The following is a 24,318-nucleotide window of genomic DNA, read 5'->3' as shown; positions in this document are numbered from 1 at the left end:
GCACTGTGATTTTGTATATTAATGGGAAGGACCTTGTCCATTGGGATGGGATATGTTTTTGTGTGGAGCTGATGGTGAATTAATATGACCGTAGACTGTTGTAATCTTTATATATCCCTGTCTCTATGGAATTATCAATGCATTTAGGGCTAAATTTTCCGAGACCCCAAAACCACTGATGGGGCGTCTCGCTGGAGGCCACTTATGGGAGAGTGGACAGGAAATCATGGACATTGCGCCCATGATTGTCTGATAGGCCTCCCATTACATGCAAGATCTCGCCAGTGACTTGGGGGTCTTGGAAATTCTTTCTCGTAGAATAGCAATAATTTATGAAAGTGACTTCATGAACCTTCATAATATAGCATCATTTGCGTAACGATGAATCTTACAGCCATTCGGCCCATCGTGCCTGTGCCGGCTCTATGAAAGAGCTCTCCAATTAGTTCCACTCCCCAGCCCTTTCCTATAGCCCTAAAAAAAATTCCTTTTCAAGTATCTGTCCAATTCCCTTTTGAAAGTTACTATTGAATCTGCTTCCACCGCCCTGTCAGGCAGCGCATTCCTCGCTGTGTAAAAAAAATCTCCTCATCTTCCCTCCGGTTCTTTTGCCAATTATCTTAAATCTGTGTCCTCTGGTTACCGACCCACCTGCCACTGGGAACAGTTTCTCCCTATCTACTCTATCAACACCCTTCATGATTTTGAACACCTCTATTTAATCTTCCCTTAATCTCCTCTGCTCTAAGGAGAACATCCCCAGATTCTCCAGTCTCTTGCCCTTTTAAATACCAGGGGCTGCAGTGCAGATGGTCGTGGAGAATGGTGCTGGTAGACATTGCCTTTATTTAACATCTTCATGAGCAAAGAACCAATGGAGGGAATTCCAGAGCTTAGAGCCGAGGCAGCTGAAGGCACGGCCGCCAATGGTGCAGCATTGAAAATCAGGGAAGCACAAGAGGCTAGAATTGGAGGAGTGCAGAGGTCTTGGAGGGCTGTAAGGCTGGAGGAGATTACAGAGATAGGGATGGGTGAAGCCATGGAGGGATTTGAACACATTGATGAGAATTTTTAAATTGAGGCGTTGCCGGACTGGGAGCCAATGTTAAAGGAGAAACAAACAGGGTAAAGGCAACAGCTAGAGGCAAACAAAGTTTAAAGAAAAGAATTGACAGAGAAAATAGTCTGAAGGAGTGATTACCTGAGTCAGGTGATTCTCACTGACTGGTGTGGACTGAGTGTCGGGGGTATGTCTAGCCAATGGGGAGTAATTTCCCTGTTGACTTAGTTCAGACAAAAAAGAGGAGTTGACTTGGGGCTCCGAGGAAATCCACAGCTTGCTGAATAAATAAAAGAACAAGTTAGAAGACCAGCCTCGCCCAATGGTCCCGTCACCTTCTTGTCCACCTGAACGTCTCCACTTACAGCACATGAGTTCTGCCCGGACAATCAGGTCAACCAGGCAAAGGGAGTTTCCCCAAACCAGATGCATTAAAAGAAAGGTTCAACCTGATAGGAATAACAAGATATAAGGACATTTCTCTACTCATACTGGTGGAATATTGTTGCAGGAAATGATGATCAAATAGCCTCAATTTGACCAGCTGGAATTCTTTTGCTCCGTACAATGCAGTGGGATTGACTACATTCTGCCCCAATGCCTAAACATGATGCTGACATATTGCATCGCTAACGTCTGCCAATTGACTCATATGCTTGACACAAAAGGCATTGCTTCAGGATAAGGGATGAATAAATTAACCTTGTTTATCTGAAGCATCACAAAGGGGTTTATTTTTCCCCTCGTCTCCTAAAGGTATTGATTCTTGCCAAGATACATCTCCACGTGTCCACAGAGTCTTGTACTATCTAACCCCCAAGGGACCGTTGGATATGTGGGCACCAGAATCTGGACAGTGAGCGTCGGGAGGCTCTTCAGCCAAGCCCAATCCTATCATCGTGCAATGCCCATAGTGATCGTGTTCCAGTAAGAATATAAGAACATAAGAAATAGGAGCTGGAGTAGGCCAATCGGCCCCTCGAGCCTGCTCCGCCATTCAATAAGATCATGGCTGATCTGATCCTAACCGCCAATCCATTATCACAGAACCAGCTCCTGCATCTAACAGAATTAGACACACGAAATAGGAGCAGGATCAGGCTACACGGCCCCTGGGCCCGCTCCGCTACCCACAGGGCCATGACCGATCCGAACCTAGACTCATGTCCAAATTCCTGCCCGCTCCCCGTAACCCTTAATTCCCTTTACTTCTAGGAAACTGTCTATTTCTGTTTTAAATTTATGTAATGATGTAGCTTCTACAGTTTTTTGGGGCAGCATATTCCATGGACCTACCACCCTCTGAGTGAAGTAGTTCCTCCTCATCTCAGTTTTGAAAGAGCAGCCCCTTATTCTAAGACTATGCCCCCTAGTTCTAGTTTCACCCATCATCGGGAACATCTTCCCCGCATCCACCCGATCCAACCCCTTCACAATCTTATGTGTTTCAATAAGATCGCCTCTCATTCTTCTGAACTCCAATGAGTAGAGTCCCAATCTACTCAACCTCTCCTCATATGTCCACCCCCTCATCCTCGGGATTAACCGAGTGAACCTTCTTTGTACTGACTCGAGAGCAAGTATGTCCTTTCTTAAGTATGGACACCAAAACTGTACGCAGTATTCCAGGTGCGGTCTCACCAATACCTTGTACAACTGAAGCAATACCTCCCTATTTTTATATTCTATCCCCCTAGCAATGAAAGCCAACATTCCATTGGCCTTCTTAATCACTTGCTGCACCTGCATACTAACTTTTTGAGTTTCGTGCACCAGGACCCCCAGATCCCTTTGTACTTCAGTGCTTTCCAGTTTCTTGCCATTAAGATAATAACTTGCTCTACGATTTTTCCTGCCAAAGTGCATAACCTCACACTTTCCAGTATTGTATTCCATCTGCCAAATCTCTGCCCACTTACTTAGGCTGTCTATGTCCCCTTGATGGTTTTTTATGTCCTCCTCACTCACTACTTTCCCCCCCATCTTAGTATCATCTGCAAACTTTGATATGTTACACTCGGTCCCCTCCTCCAAATTGTTAATATAGATTGTAAAGAGTTGGGGACCCAGCACTGACCCCTGCGGAACACCACTAGTTGCTGATTGCCAGTCTGAGAATGAACCATTTATCCCAACTCTCTGCCTTCTGTTAGATAGCCAATCCTCTATCCATGCCAGAATATTACCCCCAATCCCGTGATTTTTTATCTTAAGCAATAATCTTTTGTGTGGCACCTTGTCAAATGCCTTTTGGAAGTCTAAATACACTACGTCCACTGGTTCCCCTTTATCCACCCTATATGTTACTTCCTCAAAGAACTCCAGCAAATTTGTCAAACATGACTTCCCCTTCATAAAACCATGCTGACTTTGTCCTATTAAATTATGATTATCCAAATGTCCTGTTACTGTTTCCTTAATAATGGACTCCAAAATTTTACCTACCGCAGATGTTAGGCTAACCGGTCTATAGTTTCCAGCCTTCTGTCTACTGCCCTTTTTAAATAAGGGTGTTACATTAGCAGTTTTCCAGTCTGCCGGGACCATTGCCGAGTCCAGGGAGTTTTGGAAAATTATTACCAATGCATCCACAATAGTAGGGGTTACTAGATAAGGAACAGAAACAGGAACTGACTGATTTCACCCCTCCCTAGGCCAGGAGCACTGAGGCAAATTGTGAGACCCAACTGCTGCCAATTCTGAGATCAATAAACACAGCACAGACCGAGAACCAGACCTGCATCCTTCTGGTTTATATGGTTCAGTAGCCCATATATAGTGCATTCACCCATTCAGCAATTTAAATGTCAGCTTGGCTCAGTTGATAACACTCTTGCCTCTGAGTCAGAAGGTTGTGGGTGAAGCCCAACAATAGACTTGAGCATGTAATCTGGGCTGTTACCTCAGGGCAGTGTAGAGAGCAGTGCTGCATTGTTGGAGGTGCCGTCTTTTGGGTAAGATGTTAAACTGAGGCCCCGTCAGCCTGTGGACATTAAAAATCCCATGGCACCTAATGGGAGCTCTCCTGGTTTTCCGGCCAGCATCTGGTCATTCATTCATTGGCCGTTAGGGGTGATTATACGAGCATTCGCCTGCCTGCAGCATCTATCAGAAGTCCACAGGCAGCGTGTGCCCGAATTTCCAATCAGCACTGTCGGTGATCAAAGATCCCACCAGTGGTGCAGGCTTGTTCAATTACACCAACAGGTTTCTAATAGCTGACATCCTGATAATGAAGAGTGTAATCAGTCACCAACCTTCTGGAATCAAATCTTTGCTGTTCATTTTTTAGAGATTGCAGTTTTATGGCAAAGGTCACCATCAGTGCGAGGAATAGGAGAGCGATAAGCAAGGATGCCCCAATCAATATGCACGTTAGCTGAACCTCAGTAACAACTGATTGGCAACGTTGTCCTTTGTACCAGGCATGATCCTGCTCACTGCACCTAGTCACAAAGGCAAAGAGTTAGAAAGAACCATGAATACCTGGCATCGAAAAGTAACTGAGCAATGTTGAGGATTAAAGATGAGATGTGATTGGAATGGATTGGACTGGAGTGGACTAGATAGGATGGGATTGGATTGGATTGGACTGGAGTGGACTAGATAGGATGGTATTGGATTGGATTGGACTGGAGTGGACTAGATAGGATGGGATTGGAATGGATTGGACTGGAGTGGACTAGATAGGACGGGATTGGATTGGATTGGACTGGAGTGGACTAGATGGGATTGGATTGGATTGGATTGGACTGGAGTGGACTAGATAGGATGGGATTGGATTGGATTGGACTGGAGTGGACTAGATAGGACGGGATTGGATTGGATTGGACTGGAGTGGACTAGATAGGATGGGATTGGATTGGATTGGACTGGAGTGGACTAGATAGGACGGGATTGGATTGGATTGGACTGGAGTGGACTAGATAGGATGGGATTGGATTGGATTGGACTGGAGTGGACTAGATAGGATGGGCTTGGAATGGATTGGACTGGAGTGGACTAGATAGGACGGGATTGGATTGGATTGGACTGGAGTGGACTAGATGGGATTGGATTGGATTGGATTGGACTGGAGTGGACTAGATAGGATGGGATTGGATTGGATTGGACTGGAGTGGACTAGATAGGACGGGATTGGATTGGATTGGACTGGAGTGGACTAGATAGGATGGGATTGGATTGGATTGGACTGGAGTGGACTAGATAGGATGGGATTGGATTGGATTGGACTGGAGTGGACTAGATAGGATGGGATTGGATTGGATTGGACTGGAGTGGACTAGATAGGACGGGATTGGATTGGATTGGTCTGGAGTGGACTAGATAGGATGGGATTGGATTGGATTGGACTGGAGTGGACTAGATGGGATGGGATTGGATTGGATTGGATTGGAGTGGACTAGATAGGATGGGATGGGATTGGATTGGATTGGATTGGAGTGGACTAGATAGGACGGGATTGGATTGGATTGGTCTGGAGTGGACTAGATAGGACGGGATTGGATTGGATTGGACTGGAGTGGACTAGATAGGATGGGATTGGATTGGATTGGTCTGGAGTGGACTAGATAGGATGGGATTGGATTGGATTGGACTGGAGTGGACTAGATAGGATGGGATTGGATTGGATTGGACTGGAGTGGACTAGATAGGATGGGATTGGACTGGAGTGGACTAGATAGGATGGGATTGGATTGGATTGGACTGGAGTGGACTAGATAGGATGGGATTGGACTGGAGTGGACTGGAGTGGACTAGATAGGATGGGATTGGATTGGATTGGACTGGAGTGGACTAGATGGGATGGGATTGGATTGGATTGGATTGGAGTGGACTAGATAGGACGGGATTGGATTGGATTGGTCTGGAGTGGACTAGATAGGATGGGATTGGATTGGATTGGACTGGAGTGGACTAGATAGGATGGGATTGGATTGGATTGGACTGGAGTGGACTAGATAGGATGGGATTGGACTGGAGTGGACTGGAGTGGACTAGATAGGATGGGATTGGATTGGATTGGACTGGAGTGGACTAGATAGGATGGGATTGGATTGGCTTCGACTGGAGTGGACTGGATAGGATGGGATTGGATTGGATTGGACTGGATTCGGCATGACTGAACCGGACTGGAGTAGGCTGGATTGCATTGGATTGGATGAGACGGGATTGGAATCGTCTGGACTGGTCTGGATTGGATTGGATTTGATTGGATGGGATTGGATGACACTGGATTGGATTAAATTAGACAGGATTTTTTGGGGGAGAACAATATCTACCATTTACTGTTTGTTTTTTTCACACCACTCCCATGCTCCAGGCCTCTGTCTGGGGAGTAGGGGAAGGGTGAGTGGGAAAGGGGTGGGGGACACCCCGATGAGCCCCAACAATGATACTGCCATTGGGACAGTGTCTATGGCTTCAGGAGCAGGATAATTAAAAGTTTGACCCCACTTTTATTTTTAAACAAAGTTGAGAGTTCTCCCTACCTGCAAAATACACCAATGTTTTCTATGATTCCACATTCGCCCCCATTGTAACAGTAATCAGGAATCGCTTGGCACACAGACCAACAGGAGTTATTTGCATGGACATATCCTGGATTACAGACACTCCAGGAGTCATTCGAGTCCTGGTCTATATTCGGTTCAGTGCCCAGCGCTGGTTTGATCGGCCAATGGTTTTCTGATGTTCCTCTTGGGCTGTTTGATTTCCTTCCTGGAATTGTGTTGCTGTCGTTGTCCTTCCTGCTGTTGGCTGGTAACCCATCCATTGGAGACACGGGTCCTCGCAAACCATTATTGGGTTTTGTTGGGGTATAGCCATGGTCTAGCCAAGCATTTGATGCGTGCAATGTAGTCAGACTGTATTCCGGTTTATTTTCTTTGAATGGAGGGGTAACCACGGCATTGGATCTTTGAGTGGTGCCTTCAAATTCCAACCTGATTATTCTTTGTGATTCAAGATTGGTGTCATCCGGATCAGACACCAGTCCATGCACCTCACCACTCCCCTCTATCATCTCATTGAAAGTGGGAGTAGGAGAAGTGTTTGTCCGAGTAGGAACTCTAGAATTTAGATTTGAGTGGCCCTTAGTCTGAGGAGATGGGTTAGAATTCCTTGGAAATCCAGAATTGAGAGTAGCATCGAGAGCACAGCCAGTTGATGTGCATGTGTCAGAGTGTCCGACCTCATTATATTCTCTGTCTCCATCTCCTATGGGATCATGTGGAACAGGGTTGGATGTCAGGCTGGTCAGGTCAAGGATGGCATCTCTGCTTTCAGTTTGTGATTTGTGAATAACAAAGGTTTCAAACTGAGGACTTTCATCAAAGACAAGAGGCTCTTCCAGGTCGGGATGGTCTACTCTGGTCGAGTCAGGCACATACTGAGAGTGAAGAGACGCATAGAATGTGCCTGGTGAATGGTCTGGAGATTCACTGTAAGAGGCCCTCTCACGGGCAACAGCAGAGGCTCCATCACCTGTTCAATATGACAACACCAAATACAAGTGATTGGAACACATCTTCCGTCTGTTAGCCTCACTACAACATAACAAGTGCTAATGTGGGGGTCTGAACCAGATTCTCTACTTGTCCGACTAGGATGCTGTATTTTAAAGATTTGATTGTGTGGTGACACATGTCTACAGTTTTCAAATCGCTTGTGACACAGTGAAAGCCACATCGCAATATATAGGAATTTGTCATGTTTGGAAGCCGTTCCGTTTTTGAAAAGAGTGGCCCTGAGATTCCTGGGTTGGGAGAGGACATAGATTCCATTTCTATGAGGGGGGACCCAGAATATGAGCTGGAACCTGGCTTCCCCAGGATTGCACCCTGTTCAGACCAGGCCTTTACATTCCAGTCAGGAAGACTGTGCGTGAAAACGTATCGACTACCTTCAAAAAGAGTTATGGCAGGAATGACGTGTGAGGAGAGATTGGGTCGATTGGGCTTATACTCACTGGAGTTTAGAAGATTGAGAGGGGATCTCATCGAAACCTGTAAAATCCTGTCAGGCCTGGACAGACTAGATGCAGGAAGGATGTTCCCGATGGCCGGAGAGTCCAGAACCAGGGGTCATAGACTAAGGATAAGGGGTAAGCCATTTCCGACTGAAATTAGGAGGAATTTCTTCACCCAGAGAGTGGTGAACCTGTGGAATTCTCTACCACAGAGGGCGGTGGAGGCCAGTGTTCATTAAATATATTCAAGAAAGAGTTGGATATATTTCTTGAGGCTAAAGGGATCAAGGGATATGGGGAGAAGGCAGGGACAGGGTACTGAATTTGGATGATCAGCCATGATGTCATTGAATGGCGGAGCAGGCTCGAGGGGCCGAATGGCCGACTCCTGCTCCTATCTTCTATGTTTCTATGTTTCTATGAAAGGTACAAATGTGCCCTTCACCTAAAGTATAAAATGGCTGCTGGAACGAAGACTGTCACTCAGTCTACCCCCGTACTACCAAGTTCCCACGGCTACCCCTACACAAGAAGATTTAGTCAAGATGAACAGTGTGCCCTCTGTCTCATGAGATGTGTCTCCTCATAATGAAGCTCTCTATGATAAGCTTACTCTCTCTATCACACTGGATCAGTCTGCAGGTTATCCATCATTCACGTCTCTGCTGACTCGCCCAGCTTCCATCCAGTGACATTAGTCAGCAGGACAGAAAACAATGTGGGCACTTGGAAACAAAAGTTAATAACACAGCTGGAAAAGCTGTGTCCCAAAGAGCTGAGCTCAGGGAACAAGTTGCTGCTCAGATGGTGGTTGGGTTTGGCACAGTTCGAACTGGAATCAGAGTCGAGTACAGACAGTGTGGCTGATGATTCACCCAGAACCTCAAACAGCAACCACAGGATGACAGCAGAGCTTCTGGCCATAGTCCTTCTTGTTCTCCGCTTTGTTGCTGGATGGATCAGTAATTTGTGTCTGTGTGTGTGTGTCTGGTCTGTCTATCTACCCGTGTATGTGTCTGGTCTGTATGTGTGTGTGTCTGTCTGAATGTGTCTATGTGTGAGTGTGTTCATGTGTGTGTAGGTAAGTGTGTCAATGTGTGTGTTCACGTGTGTGCTGCATACCTTTGTCCCTGGCACATCACACACTCTAAAAACCAAACTAGTATGAGATCTGATGAAAGGTCATCGACCTGAAACGTCAACTCTGTTTCTCTCTCCACAGATGCTGCCTGACCTGCTGAGTATTTCCAGCGTTTTCTGTTTTCATTTCAGATTTCCACCATCCGCAGTATTTTGCTTTTGAAATATGAGATACCTCCAACATATCGAAGGTTGGTAAAGCTGGGGTTAATGCTGTATTGGAGTGATGGTGATTGCTACACTTTCCCACCTTTGGCAACATTGTCCTCCCCCGCCATCAGATGGAATGATTTTCAATGGTGATGCAGACACAGCAGTAACCTCTGCCAAACTCTGGCTGTCCAGAGATACGTTTATACAGTGTCAGCAATGGTTTTCAGTCATTGGATTTATGTTAATCACCTGTGCGTGGGAACCATCACAACCAGCAGACTTAAATAGAAACATACATAGAAGATAGGAGCAGGAGTAGGCCATTCGGCCCTTCGAGCCTGCTCCGCCATTCAATGAGATCATGGCTGATCATCCAAATTCAGTACCCTGTCGCTGCCTTCTCCTCTTATCCCTTGATCCCTTTAGCCTCAAGAAATATATCCAACTCTTTCTTGAATATATTTAATGAACTGGCCTCCACCGCCCTCTGTGGCAGAGAATTCCACAGGTTCACCACTCTCTGGGTGAAGAAATTCCTCCTCATTTCAGTCCTAAATGGCTTACCCCTTATCCTTAGACTATGACCCCTGGTTCTGGACTCCCCGGCCATCAGAAACATCCTTTCTGCATCTAGTCTGTCCAGACCTGACAGAAATTTATAGGTTTCGATGAGATCCCCTCTCAATCTTCTAAACTCCAGTGAGTATAAGCCCAATTGACACAATCTCTCCTCGTACGTCATTCCTGCCATCCCAGGTATCAGCCTGGTGAATCTTCGCTGCACTCCCTCCATAGCAAGAACGTCCTTCCTCAGGTAAGGTGGCCAAAACTGCACACAATACTCAAGGTGCGGTCTCACCAAGGCCCTGTACAACTGCAGCAAGACATCCTTGTTCTTGGACTCGAACCCTCTTGCTGCGAAGGCCAACATACCATTTGCCTTCTTAACCGCCTGCTGCACCTGCATGCTTACCTTCAGTGACTGGTGCACAAGAACACCCAGGTCTCTTTGCACTTCCCCTTCTCCCAATCTATTGCCATTCAAATAATAATCTGCCTTCCTGTTTTTGCCACCAAAGTGGATAACCTCATATTATCCACATTATAGTGCATTTGCCATGTTTCTGCCCAATCACCCAACCTGTCCAAATCATACTGGAGTTTCATGACATCCTCCTCACAGCATACCCTCCCACCCAGCTTTGTGTCGTCTGCAAATTTGGAGATATTACATCCAATTCCCTCATCCAGATCATTAATATATATTGTGAACAGCTGGGGTCCTAGGACCGATCCTTGCGGTATCCCACTAGTCACTGCCTGCCACTCGGAAAACGACCCGTTTATTCCAACTCTTTGCTTTCTGTCCACCAACCAGTTCTCTATCCAAGTCAATACCGTGCCCCCAATCCCATGTGCCTTAATTTTGCACACTAACCTCTTATGCGGAACCTTATCGAATACCTTCTGCAAGTCCAAATACACCACATCCACTGGTTCTCCCTTATCAATTTTACCAGTTACATCCTCAAAAAATTCCAGTAGATTAGTCAAGCATGAGTTACCTTTTGTAAATCCATGTTGACTTTGTCCGATCCTGTCACTGCTTTCCAAGTGCTCTGCTATTACATCTTTTATGATGGACTCTAGCATTTTCCCCACTACCGATGTCAGGCTTACCGGTCTATAATTCCCCGCTTTTTCTCTGCCACCTTTTTTGAATAGTGGGGTAACATTAGCTACCCTCCAATCCATGGGTACTGTTCCAGAGTCTATCAAGTTCTGGAAGATGACCAGCAATGCATCTACTATTTCTAGGGCCACTTCCTTAAGTACCCTAGGATGTAGATTATCTGGCCCTGGGGATTTATTGGCCTTCAATCCCATCAATTTCCCTAATACCATTTCCCTACAAATAATGATTTATTTCAGTTCCTCCCTTTCATCAGACCCTATGTTCCCCGACATCTCTGGGAGGTTATTTGTGTCCTCCTTTGTGAAGACAGAACCAAAATATGTATTTAGTTGGTCTGCCATTTCTTTGTTCCCCATTATAAATTCCCCCGATTCTGACTGCAAGGGAGCTACGCTTGACTTCACCAATCTTTTTCTCTTTACATATCTATAAAAGCTTTTACAGTCAGTTATTATGTTCCCTGCTAGCCTACTCTCATTCTATTTTCCCTTTCTTAATTAATCCCTTTGTCCTCCTTTGTGGAATTCTAAACTGCTCCCAATCCTCAGGATTATTGCTTTTTCTGGCCAATTTGTATGTCCTCTCCTTGGATCTTATGCTTTCCCTAATTTCCCTTGTTAGCCACGGTTGAGTCACCTTTTTTGTTTTATTTTTATGCCAAACTGGGATGAACAACTTCTGTAGTTCATCCATTCGGTCTTTGAATGTTTGCCATTGCCTATCCACCGTCAACCCTTTGAGTGCCATTCCCCAATCAATCCTACCCCACTTGCTCCTCAAACCATCGTAGTTTCCTTTATTTAAATTGAGGACCCTAGTTTCTGAGTCAACTACATCATTCTCCATCTTAATGAAGAATTCGATCATATTATGATCGCTCCGACCCAAGGGGCCTCGTACAACAAGATTGCTAATTAATCCTTTCTCGTTACATAATACCCAGTCTAAGATGGCCTGATCTCTGGTTGGTTCCTCGACATATTGGTCCAGGAATCCATCCCGTAAACACTCCAGGAATTCTTTCTCCACAGTATTGTTACTAATTTGGTTAACCCAATCTATATGTAGATTAAAGTCACCCATGATGACTACTGTGCCCTTATTGCATGCTTCTTTAATTTCCCTTTTAATGCCATCCCCAACCTCCGCCTTACTGTTTGGAGGTCTATATACCACTCCCACTAATGTTTTTTTCCCCTTAGTATTTCTCAATTCTACCCATACAGATTCCACTTCATCAGAGCTAATATCCTTCAGTACAATTGTGTTAATCCCTTCTTTAACCAGTAATGCTGCCCCTCCTCCCTTTCCTTTTTGCCTATCTTTCCTGAATATCGAATACCCCTGGATGTTGAGTTCCCAGTCTTGGCCATCCTTGAGCCACGTTTCCGTAATCCCAACCAAATCACGGTGGCATCGTGGTTAGCACTGTTGCCTCACAGCGCCAGGGACCCGGGTTTGAATCCGGCCCCGGGTGACTGTCTGTGTGGAGTTTGCACATTCTCCCCGTGTTTGCGTGGGTTTCCTCCGGGTGCTCCGGTTTCCTCCCACAGTCCAAAGATGTGTGGGTTAGGTTGATTGGCTATGATAAATTGACCCTTAGTGTTAGGGGGATTAAATACGCGGGGATAGGGTGGGATATGTGTTGGCGTAGGGGTTACAGGGATCGGGTGGGATATGTGTCGGTGCAGGCTCGATGGGCCGAAATGGCCTCTATCTGCATTTTGGGGTTTCTGTGGTTTCTATTTGCGCAGCCAATTCATCCACCTTATTACAAATGCCCCTCGCATTAAGATACAAAGGCCTAGAAATTCAGTGTAGCCACGTTCGGGGTGCTAAAGTCGGGCGGCCACTAAAGTTTGCGCCCGGCGCAACTTCGCGCCACCTTCGCCGATATTCAGTCGCATCGCCCCAAGAGGTTGCTGCTGCTGCACTAAAACAGGCGATGCACGACTATCATTAGGCGCTAAGCCGGCGGTCCGGAGCGATACCCCCGAGGGCGGGCGCAGCGCAGGTGCGGCGAGTTGCTGATTGACGGCAGACACTCTGGCGCCGTTCAGCTCTTAAAGGGGGAGGGTGGATTTGTTTGCCTGCCACGCCCTGCACACTGCAGCCCTCAAGCTAGGCCTGACCACTTCCGCTTCATCTGTGCAACGCCCAGGGCTATGGAGAAGGCCAGGGAGAGAGCGCAGCACTTCAGCGAGGGTGACCTGAGGGTGCTGGTTGGCAGAGTGGAGCGCAGGCGCCATGTTCTGTTCCCAGAAGGTGGCAGGAGGCCGCTGCCCAGCGCCTACCGGAAAGCCTGGAGGGAGGTCTCAAACAGGGTGACTTCCAACAGCGTGGTTGCCAGGACTCCTGTGCAATGCCGGAAAAAGTTCAACGACCTCACTCGGGTTGTCAGGGTGAGTACCCTTTCCAGTGTCCTCCTCATCCCTGCATGTGCACCTCAGTTTATGGGCAAAGGGACCTGAAAGCCCTAATGGCCAGCCCTCATCCAGCAGCTATGGGACTGTCATGAAAAGCACTTGCACATTCAGCACTTTACACACTGTACAAGCTATTCGACCATGGGAGGCAGTGCAGCCAAGATCAGGGCTTCATACTGTCAGGGCCAGTCCACCATGGGAGTCAGTGCAGCCAAGATCAGGGCTTCACACTGTCAGGGCCAGTCCACCATGGGAGGCAGTGCAGCCAAGATCAGGGCTTCACACTGTCAGGGCCAGTCCACCATGGGAGGCAGTGCAGACAAGATCAGGGCTTCACACTGTCAGGGCCAGTCTACCATGGGAGGCAGTGCAGACAAGATCAGGGCTTCACACTGTCAGGGCCAGTCCACCATGGGAGGCAGTGCAGACAAGATCAGGGCTTCACACTGTACTTAGAGGCCGTCCTTTCTCTTGCAGGCCAAGGTGGTGCACAACCGTAGGAAGCTACGTGAGACCGGGGGAGGCCGTCCTGACGTCAAAAAGCTCTCCGACCTCGACCAGCGTGTGGAGCGCATAATGGCAGGCCGGCTGATTGGCCCCGTCGCCAGTGGAGATGCCGACCCTGTTCTGGGCACCAATGGTAAGGGCATCACCTTTTTGACTTCTCTCTTTCCACTTGCGCCTCAGATCAGCATCCTTTGCCACTGTCCAACCAATGCAGTGCATGGCAGCACTCATGCCTCCCTCGCTGCCGCCCTGTCCTCACTCTAAAGCAACTCTTGTGCCTCCCTGCTTTCAGATGGTGACTCGCCAGGTGAGGAGTCAGGCCCTCAAGCTGCCACTGTCAGCGATTCCGAATTCGAGGAGGAGGAGGAAGAAGAAGCCGGCCCATCAGTGCCACCCTCAGCCGCGCCAGCCCATGGCGATGAAGGGGACACGTCTTCCCTGGAGGGGAGCCGGGGGGAAGGGTCGGAGGAGAGTGAAGCTCCGGGGCCCAGCGGCCTGCAGCAACGCGGGAGGGGTGGGGAAGCTCGGCGGACTTCTCCCCAGAGGGTGAGTGCGGCCTCCAGTCCTGCGACGGTGAGCGCAGAGGAGGTGCGGCTTCTGGAGGAAATGGCCGTCCAGGCTGAGCGCAGGCACACTGAGCTCATGGCTGCAGTGGCAAGGATGACTGACTCCATAGAGTCACTGGCAAGGAGTGTGCAGGAATTCAGTGCAGCACAGGCCATGAGTCTGCAACAATTCAGTGCAGCACAGGCCAGGAGTCTGCAGGACTTCGCGGCAGCACAGGCGGCTTCGAGCCAAGTGCTCAGTCGTGCCGTTCATTCACTGGCTGGTGTCATGCGGACACAGACCAGGGCCACACGGGCACTAACTGCTGCCACCCTCGCTGGATCGGCCAGGCATCGCCAGCGCACTCGCCGTGCAGCAGCAGCCCAGCAGTCTGTTCTTCAGCTGTTTGCTGTGCATGCTGCAGTGCTGGCCCGTGCGAGTGCCAATGTCTCAGCCGACCAGGGAGTACCTGCGATCTGTCAGGTTGGCACCATTCCTGCAGCCGACACTGCCACTCCGCCATTGCAGCTGCCACGAGCCGCTGGACAGACTGCTGCCGCCCAAGCAGAGTTGGAGCAGTCAGCAGCCGGACCCTCCAGGGCCAGAGCTGGTGCAGGCCGACCCCCAAGGGCATCTGCCGTCTCGCCATCTGACCCTCAGCAGCCTTCCCCCAGCCTTGCTGCAGCCACTGGGGTCTCATTGAGGAGGAGCTGCAGGGCGGGCAGGGGCAGGGCAAAAAGTAGAAGGTCTGGCCAAATGCTTTGTGTTTGTTGAAAGGCCGAGACTGGTGTAGTTGTGTTTTTGTAAGGCCGAGACTGGTGTCTTTCTTTGTTTTGTAAGGCCGAGACTGTTCGTTTTGTGTTTTTGGAGGGGGCTTCTCTCCATTAGTTTGTAATGTGGGAAGGCCAGAGGTTTGCAAGAAATAAAGGTTCTTAAATCGCACTGTCCATGCTTTTTTTTGCAAGTCCTGGTTGCCCTGCTCGGCTGAGGGCTTGTGGAGTGCCTACATTCATCTGGTGACATTGGCACAAGCCATTCCCTGAGAGGGGGCCTAGAACCGACGTTCAATAAGCCGGCGACGGGCGGCCCTTGCACTTTCTGCCTCCCTCCTGTGCTGGTCCTCCTCCTCCTCCTCCTCCTCCTCCTCCTCAGGTGGTCCTCCAATCTCTGGTGGCAGTGGCTGAGTCCTGCGGATAGCCAGGTTGTGCAGCATGCAGCACACGACCACGAAATGGGAGACTCGCTCCGGCGAATATTGTAGGGCTCCACCGGAACGATCCAGACAGCGGAACCGTTGCTTCAGGACGCCGATTGTTTGCTCAATGCTGTTCCTGGTCGCTTGATGGCTGTCGTTGTATCCCTCTTCAGCAGGGGTGCTGGGCGCACGGAGCGGGGTCATCAGCCAGGTACACAAAGGATAGCCTTTGTCCCCGAGAAGCCATCCTCGTGGGTGAGACTGGGCCTGGAACATGCCTGCCACAGAAGTCTAGCACAGGATGAAGGCATCGTGGCTGCTGCCTGGAAAGCGGGCATTGACAGCTAGGATGAGCTGTCTGGGTCACACACCAGCTGAACGTTGAGCGAATGGTAGCCCTTCCGGTTGCGGTAATCCTCGGCATTCTCCAGAGGTGCCCGCAAAGCCACATGCGTGCAGTCAATGGCGCCCTGCACCATGGGGAAGCCCGCGAATGCTGCAAAGCCCATTGCACGCTGTTGCTGCTTGACAAGGGCCATGGAGAAGGAGATGAACTGACGTCTCCTTGTGAAAAGGGCTGATGTGCCTCAATAAATCCGAGACTCGATGTTAGCGAAACAAAACAAGGCTTTTATTGACTTAGATGGTAACACACAGAGGAGAATGTATCTTCCATCCAGAGGTCTGCCGTACTGGATGTGCTGCAGGCTGGGCCAGCTTACATAGGAGCCAGGTATGGGCGGAGCCCTACACACAGTACAATACAATGGAAATGAAACTGAAACCAACCACAGTCACAGGCAGAGAAATACTGATGAGTGATGAATGGAATATTTCATCACAAGGGCATTGGTCACCTGGCGGATGCAGCAATGCACGGCGAACTGGGAGATGTTGGAAATGTCCCCAGTAGCGGATTGGAAGGAGCCGGTGGCATAGAAGTTGAGAGCCACCGTCACCTTCACTGCCACCGACAGAGATGTCCTGCTCCTCAGATGTGGCTGCAGATCACCGCCAAGCAGGTGGCAGATCTCAGTGACCACCGCCCTTCGGAATCGCAGCCTCCGAACACACTGCTCGTCAGACATGTTCAGATAGGAGAACTGCTGGCGGTATACCCTGGGTGGGTAAGGCCTCCTTTCCCGATGCCTGTTGCCCCCTTTCCGTCTGGCCAGGACTGCCACTCTCTCACGGCATCTGTGAGCCCTTTGAATGCAAAGGAGAAGGCCAGCGTTTGCACCCATTGCAGCCCCCATGATATGTTTGCAAACAATGATATGACACTGAAGGCAAAGACAAGTGGAAAGCTGTGGCCTGAAGCCACAAGTACCTGTCCGAGTGTTGAGCCAAAGCAGAAAGCTCTCTAACTTTGTCTCTCTGCAAAGATCCGTCTCTCAAAAAGGTGTGCAGCGAAATGGCAGCCTTTTCTACTGCAGGAGGTGTGCCCTTTAATTTGCGCCCCCCGCATCGACTGAGAACCGTTCCCCTCTACCAGTCGCTAGGGGCGCCAGGCGCACAATAGGGCGTCGCCACTGAATTTCTGGTTTGGGGCGCACAAAGGGCGTTGCACGAGGAAATGACGTCAGGATCTGCGCGCGCAGCTGAGTGCGCGCAAAGACTTTGTGCCGCCGCTAAATCTTGAGTGAAGTTGGGGAGAGGCGCACATCACGCTGCGCCCGGCCGCTAGCCGCCTAGCACCCAACATCTCCTCCTCCTAAGACGCTACCGACTGGCGCAAGCAACTGAATTTCTAGGCCAAAGCCTTCAGGCTTGTTTTTTTAACGCTTTTAAACCTATTAGAATTATTATTTACTGTGGCCACATTTGAATTAAACCGTTGATTTCTCTGACTGCCACTTTTGTTTTTCTCCTTCCTATCTTTTGCTTTTATCCTCGTTTCCCTTTCCTCTGTCTCCCTGCTCAGGTTCCCAACCCCTTTCCATTTTAGTTTAAACCCTCCCCCACAGCACTAGCAAACACTCCCCCTAGGACATCGATTCCAGCCCTGCCCAGGTGCAGACCGTCCTGTTTGAACTGGTCCCACCTCCCCCAGAACCGGTTCCAATGTCCCAGGAACTTGAATCCCTCCCCCCTGGCACCATTCCTCTAGCCACGTATTCATCTGAAGTATCCTTCTATTTCTACTCTGACTCGCACGTGGCACTGGTAGCAATCCTGAGATTACTACCTTTAAGGTCCTGTTTTTTAATTTACCTCCTAACTCCCTATATTCCACTTTTAGGACCTCATCCCGCTTTTTACCTATATCGTTGGTGCCTATATGCACCACGACAACTGGCTGTTCACCCTCCCCTTCCAAGATGTTCTGCAGCCGCTCGGAGACATCCTTAACCCTTGCACCAGGGAGGCAACACGCCATCCTGGAGTCTCGTTTGCGGCCGCAGAAACACCTATCTATTCCCCTTACAATTGAATCCCCTATTACTATAGCTCTACCATTCTTTTTCCTCCCATTCTGTGCAGCAGAGCCACCCCTGGTGCCAGGAAGTTGGCTGCTGCTGCCTTCCTCTGATAAGCCATCCCCCCCCCAACAGTACTCAAAGTGGTATATCTGTTGGAGAGGGGGATGGCCACAGGGGACCCCTGCACTACCTGCCTGCACCTAGTACTCTGCCTGTTGGTCACCCGTTCCCTTTCTTCCTGTCCAACCTCTACCTGCGGTGTGTCCAACTCCGTAAATGTGCTATTCACGATGTCCCGAGCATCGTGAACACTCCAGTATGCATCCAATCACAGCTCCAGTGCCGCATTGTGGTCTGTCAGTAGCTGCAGCTGGGTGCACTTCCTGCACACGTAGTTGTCAGGGACACAGGAAGTGTCACTGAGTTCCCACATTTCACAGGAGGAGCAGATCACAGGGCCGGGCTGTCCTGCCATGAATTACCCTTTAATTAATTGAGTTTAAATTAAATCAATCAATCCCACTAATTACACTACAGTTAAATAGTTTACCAACAGTCCCCGCTACACCAGAGAGGCCTTAGAAACTATAAAACAGAGTTAAAGTTTAAAAAAAAGAGAAATACTCACCAACCAATCACTTACCTGCTTCCTGCTGACGTCACACTTTGATTACTTTTTACCTCTGACCCCTGCTGCTGAATTGGTCGGGCCTCGTTCACTGCCGCCGCGCTCGATGCTGCTCTCTCCCAGGTCCAGGCTCTGTGGTCAGGCCTTGTTCACTGCCGTCACTTTTAAGCTCTGCCGCCGCACTCGATGCTGCTCTCTCCCAGGTCCAGGCTCTGTGGTCGGGCCTCGTTCACTGCCGCCGCTTTTAAGCTCTGCCACCGCGCTCGATGCTGCTCTCTCCCAGGTCCAGGCTCTGTGGTCGGGCCTCGTTCACTGCCGCCGCGCTCGATGCTGCTCTCTCCCAGGTCCAGGCTCTATGGTCGGGCCTCGTTCACTGCCGCCGCGCTCGATGCTGCTCTCTCCCAGGTCCAGGCTCTATGGTCGGGCCTCGTTCACTGCCGCCGTGCTCGATGCTGCTCTCTCCCAGGTCCAGGCTCTGTGGTCGGGTCTCCTTCACTGCCGCCGCTTTTAAGCTCTGCCACCGTGCTCGATGCTGCTCTCTCCCAGGTCCAGGCTCTATGGTCGGGCCTCGTTCACTGCCGCCGCTTTTAAGCTCTGCCGCCGCGCTCGATGCTGCTCTCTCCCAGGTCCAGGCTCTATGGTCGGGTCTCGTTCACTGCCGCCGCTTTTAAGCTCTGCCACCGCGCTCGATGCTGCTCTCTCCCAGGTCCAGGCTCTGTGGTCGGGTCTCGTTCACTGCCGCCGCTTTTAAGCTCTGCCGCCGCGCTCGATGCTGCTCTCTCCCAGGTCTAAGCTCTGTGGTCGGGCCTCATTCACTGCCGTCGCTTTTAAGCTCTGCCGCCGCGCTCGATGCTGCTCTCTCCCAGGTCTAAGCTCTGTGGTCGGGCCTCATTCACTGCCGCCGCTTTTAAGCTCTGCCGCCGCGCTCGATGCTGCTCTCTCCCAGGTCTAAGCTCTGTGGTCGGGCCTCATTCACTGCCGCCGCTTTTAAGCTCTGCCGCCGCGCTCGATGCTGCTCTCTCCCAGGTCCAGGCTCTGTGGTCGGGCCTCGTTCACTGCCGTCGCTTTTAAGCTCTGCCACCATGCTCGATGCTGCTCTCTCCCAGGTCCAGGCTCTGTCGAGGTTGTAAGGAATGGGACTGATGAGGACTATGGTAACACATCCTGCCTTGCATAGTCCAAGAATGTCGTGGTCTTTGTCATTAGATCAATTTCACTCCCCCATCAAAAGCATTGTGCAGCTCAGCTGGAGAGCTGTCAGTCAGAGCTTGGGGGGGTCTGGGCTTTGGGGTAACGTCACAAGGAATTTAAATGGATCCAACCTTCCGATATCGCACAATCGCTTCTTTCTCCAGAAAAGTATCCACTTGTTTTCTAACCCCATTTCCACACGGCACCAACTTGCATTTATATAGCACCTGTAACATAGAAAGGCATCCCAAAGCACTTCACAGAGGCTTGACCGAGAAGATGGACGCCAAGCCAAAGGAGATATTAGGAGGAGTGAGCAAAAGCTTAAAGGATCATAGGAACAGGAGGGCATTCAGCCCCTTGAGCCTGTTCCACCATTCAATTAAATCATGGCTGATCTGTATCTCAACTCCATTTACATAAGAAATAGGAGCAGGAGTCGGCCATTTGGCCCCTCGAGCCTGCTCCGCCATTCAATAAGACCATGGCTGATCATCGAGTTCAACTCCACTTTCCTGCCTGATCCCCATATCCCTTGATTTCCCTAGAGTCCAAAAATCTCTCGATCTCAGCCTTGAATATACTCAATGACTCAGCATCCACAGCCCTATGGGAATTCCAAAGATTCACCACCCTCGGAGTGAAGAAATTCCTCCTCATCTCAGTCCTAAATGGTCGACCCCTTATCCTGAGACTGTGACCCCTGGTTCCAGATCTTTACTGAGGGTGAAATTGGCCACTTTGAGAATGGGGTCTCCCGACTTCTCCAAACTCAAGATGTTGTCGGGTTTCAGTTATGGGGAATGTGGTTCTTGTGCAAAAAAGCGATGATGTTGGGCACTGTTTTCAAATTTTATAATGGAAAAGAAGTGACTGAACAATAAACTATAAACATCATTATCTAAATATTAAATAACCAGCATACCATTTTTGCAGAATGCTTACCATTTTTTTTATATACAGAATACCTCTGCATTTATTTTTGCATTTCCTGCTTCTATTTCCAAGTATTGAAAATGTAAGAGCAACTGAACACTTAGTTTTGTACTTGCTAAATATAGCATTCAGTTAACAGTTCTTTGTGTAACACTGTTTAAGTGAAAAACTTTGGATTTGCCTGAAATGATTGACATTTACATTATATTGCCGTTCATCAAAATGAAAGTTTAATAGATTTGACTTGGTGCCGGGTCTGGTCTCTGGGAGAGGACGTACTGCTTCAGTTCGGGGGCGGCAGCGAGGCGAGGAGGAGCTCGGGAGAAAAGCCGACGCGAGGACCGAGGCCCGACCAGTTCGGGGGCGGCAGCGAGGCGAGGAGGAGCTCGGGAGAAAAGTCGGCGCGAGGACCGAGGCCCGACCAGTTCGGGGGTGGCAGCGAGGCGAGGAGGAGCTCAGGAGAAAAGCCGGCGCGAGGACCGAGGCCCGACCAGTTCGGGGGCGGCAGCGAGGTGAGGAGGAGCTCGGGAGAAAAGCCGGCGCGAGGACCGAGGCCCGACCAGTTCGGGGGCGGCAGCGAGGCGAGGAGGAGCTCGGGAGAAAAGTCGGCGCGAGGACCGAGGCCCGACCAGTTCGGGGGCGGCAGCGAGGCGAGGAGGAGCTCGGGAGAAAAGCCGGCGTGAGGACCGAGGCCCGACCAGTTCGGGGGCGGCAGCGAGGCGAGGAGGAGCTCGGGAGAAAAGTCGGCGCGAGGACTGAGGCCCGACCAGTTCGGGGGCGGCAGCGAGGCGAGGAGGAGCTCGGGAGAAAAGCCGGCGCGAGGACCGAGGCTCGACCAGTTCGGGGGCGGCAGCGAGGCGCACCAACTCAGCAGCGGGGAGAGAGGTAAAAAGTAATCAGTGTGTGACATCACCAGGGAGCAGGTAAGCGATTGGTTGGTGAGTATTTCTCTTTTTTAAACTTTAACTCTGTAGTTTATAGTTACTAGGGTCTTTTCTGGTGTAGCAGGGACTGTAGGTAGACTATACAAGCGCCTTAGAGATATCTTTAATTGGTGTTAGTAAATTTAATTTAAATTAATTAAAGGGTAAGTCATGCCAGGAGAGCCCAGGCCCGTGATGTGCTCCTCTTGCTCCATGTGGGAATTCAGGGACACTGCCCCTGATGACCACGTGTGCAGGAAATGCATCCATCTGCAGCTACTAGCAGACCGCATTGAGGCGCTGGAGCTGCGGGTAGATGGGTTGTTGAGCATTCACGATGCTGAGAGGGTCGTGGATAGCACGTTTAGTGAGTTGGTCAAACCGCAGGGAAGGGTTGCACAGAAAGAAAGGAAATGGGTGACCACCAGGAGGAGCAATAGAAGCAGGCAGGTAGTGCAGGAGACCCCTGTGACCATTCCCCTCTCAAACAGGTATACCGGTTTGGATACTGTTGAGGGGGATGACTCACCAGGGGAAGGCAGCAGCAGCCAACTTCCTGGCACTGGGGGTGCTCCTGCTGCCCAGGAAGGGAGGAAAAAGAGTGGGAGAGCAACAGTGGTAGGGGATTCTATAGTAAGGGGAACAGATAGGCGTTTCTGTGGCCGTAGACGTGAATCCAGGATGGTTTGTTGCCTCCCTGGTGCCAGGGTCAAGGATGTCACTGAGCGGCTGCAGGGCATTCTGGAGGGGGAGGGTGAACAGGCAGAGGTCGTGGTCCACATTGGTACCAACGACATAGGTAAAAAGAAGGATGAGGTCCTGCAGCAAGAATTTAGGGAGCTAGGTGGAAGATTAAAGAGCAGGACCTCAAAGGTTGTAATCTCTGGATTACTCCCGGTGCCACGTGCTAGTGAGTATAGGAATAGGAAGATAGAACAGATGAATGCGTGGCTAAAGGGATGGTGCAGGGGGGAGGGCTTTAGTTTCCTGGATCACTGGGCCTGCTTCTGGGAAAGGTGGGACTTGTACAAGTCGGACGGTCTACACCTGAACCAGAGGGGGACCAATATCCTTGCGGGGAGGTTTGCTAGCACTGCTGGGGGGGTTTAAACTAACTTGGCAGGGGGATGGGATACAGAGTGGAGCTATAGTAGGGGGTGATTTACAGCCAAATACAGAGGAAAAAACAAGTCAGCTGGGAAGGCAGAGAAAATATGTGAGGGCAAAAGGGAATATGGCAAGGCTGGAAGGCATTTATTTTAATGCAAGGAGTCTTGCAAATAAGGTGGATGAACTGAAGTTGTTGTTGAACACATGGGAGTACGATATTGTTGCTATCACGGAGACATGGTTGAGGGAGGGTCAGGACTGGCAGCTCAATATTCCAGGGTATAGAATCTTCAGGAGAGAAAGAGGGGGGTGTAAAAGAGGAGGGGGTGTTGCAATATTAATTAAGGAGTCGATTACTGCTGTAAGGAGAGATGATATATTAGCGGGTTCCTCTAATGAGGCCATATGGGTAGAACTTAAAAACAAAAAGGGGGCAAGCACCTTGCTGGGAGTGTACTATAGGCCCCCAAACAGTCAGGGGGAGATAGAGGAACAGATATGTAGGCAAATCTCAGAGAAGTGCGAAAATAATAGGGTAATAATAGTGGGGGATTTCAACTTCCCCAATATTAATTGGGATAGTCAGAGTGTGAAAGGCTTAGAGGGTGCAGAATTCTTAAAGTGCATCCAGGAGAGCTTTTTGAGCCAACATGTAGAAAGTCCTACAAGAGAGGGGGCGGTACTGGACCCAATTCTAGGGAATGTAGCCGGGCAAGTGGTGGAAGTGTCAGTAAGAGAGCATTTTGGCGACAGTGACCAAATTCGGTGAGATTTAAGGTGGTCATGGAAAAAGACAAAGACGGCCCGGAAATAAGGGTTCTAAATTGGGGAAAGGCCGATTTTAATATGATAAGGCAGGATCTGGCCAAAGTGGACTGGGAGCAGCTACTTATAGGAAAATCCACATCAAAGCAGTGGGAGGCTTTCAGAAGGGAAATAGAGAGAGTACAACGCCAACATGTTCCTGTAAAGGTCAAGGGTGGGACCAACAAGCAAAGGGAACCTTGGATGACAAGGGATATACAAAAATGCATTAGGAAAAAAAGGGGGGCTTTTGGCAGTTACAAAAGACTAAAGACGGAGGAAGCCCTAGAGGAGTATAAAAAGTGCAGGGGCATACTTAAAAAAGAAATTAGGAGGGCGAGGAGGGGCCATGAAATAACACTGGCGAGCAAAATAAAGGAAAATCCTAAGATGCTTTATAAGTATATTAAGGGCAAGAGGATAACCAGGGAAAGGGTAGGGCCCATTAGGGACCAAAGTGGCAATCTGTGTGTAGAGCCAGATGATGTAGGCGGGGTTTTAAATGAATTTTTTGCATCTGTGTTCACTATGGAGAAAGATGATGTAGACATAGAAATCGGGCAAGGGGACTGTGACATACTTGAACATATTAGCATCGAGAGGGAGGAGG

The sequence above is a fragment of the Somniosus microcephalus genome, chromosome 24, assembly GCF_052327205.1.
Source record: "Somniosus microcephalus isolate GS21.2 chromosome 24, FLI_Smic_1.0, whole genome shotgun sequence".
Taxonomy (NCBI): domain Eukaryota; kingdom Metazoa; phylum Chordata; class Chondrichthyes; order Squaliformes; family Somniosidae; genus Somniosus; species Somniosus microcephalus.
Note: the sequence above shows the minus strand (reverse complement) of the source record.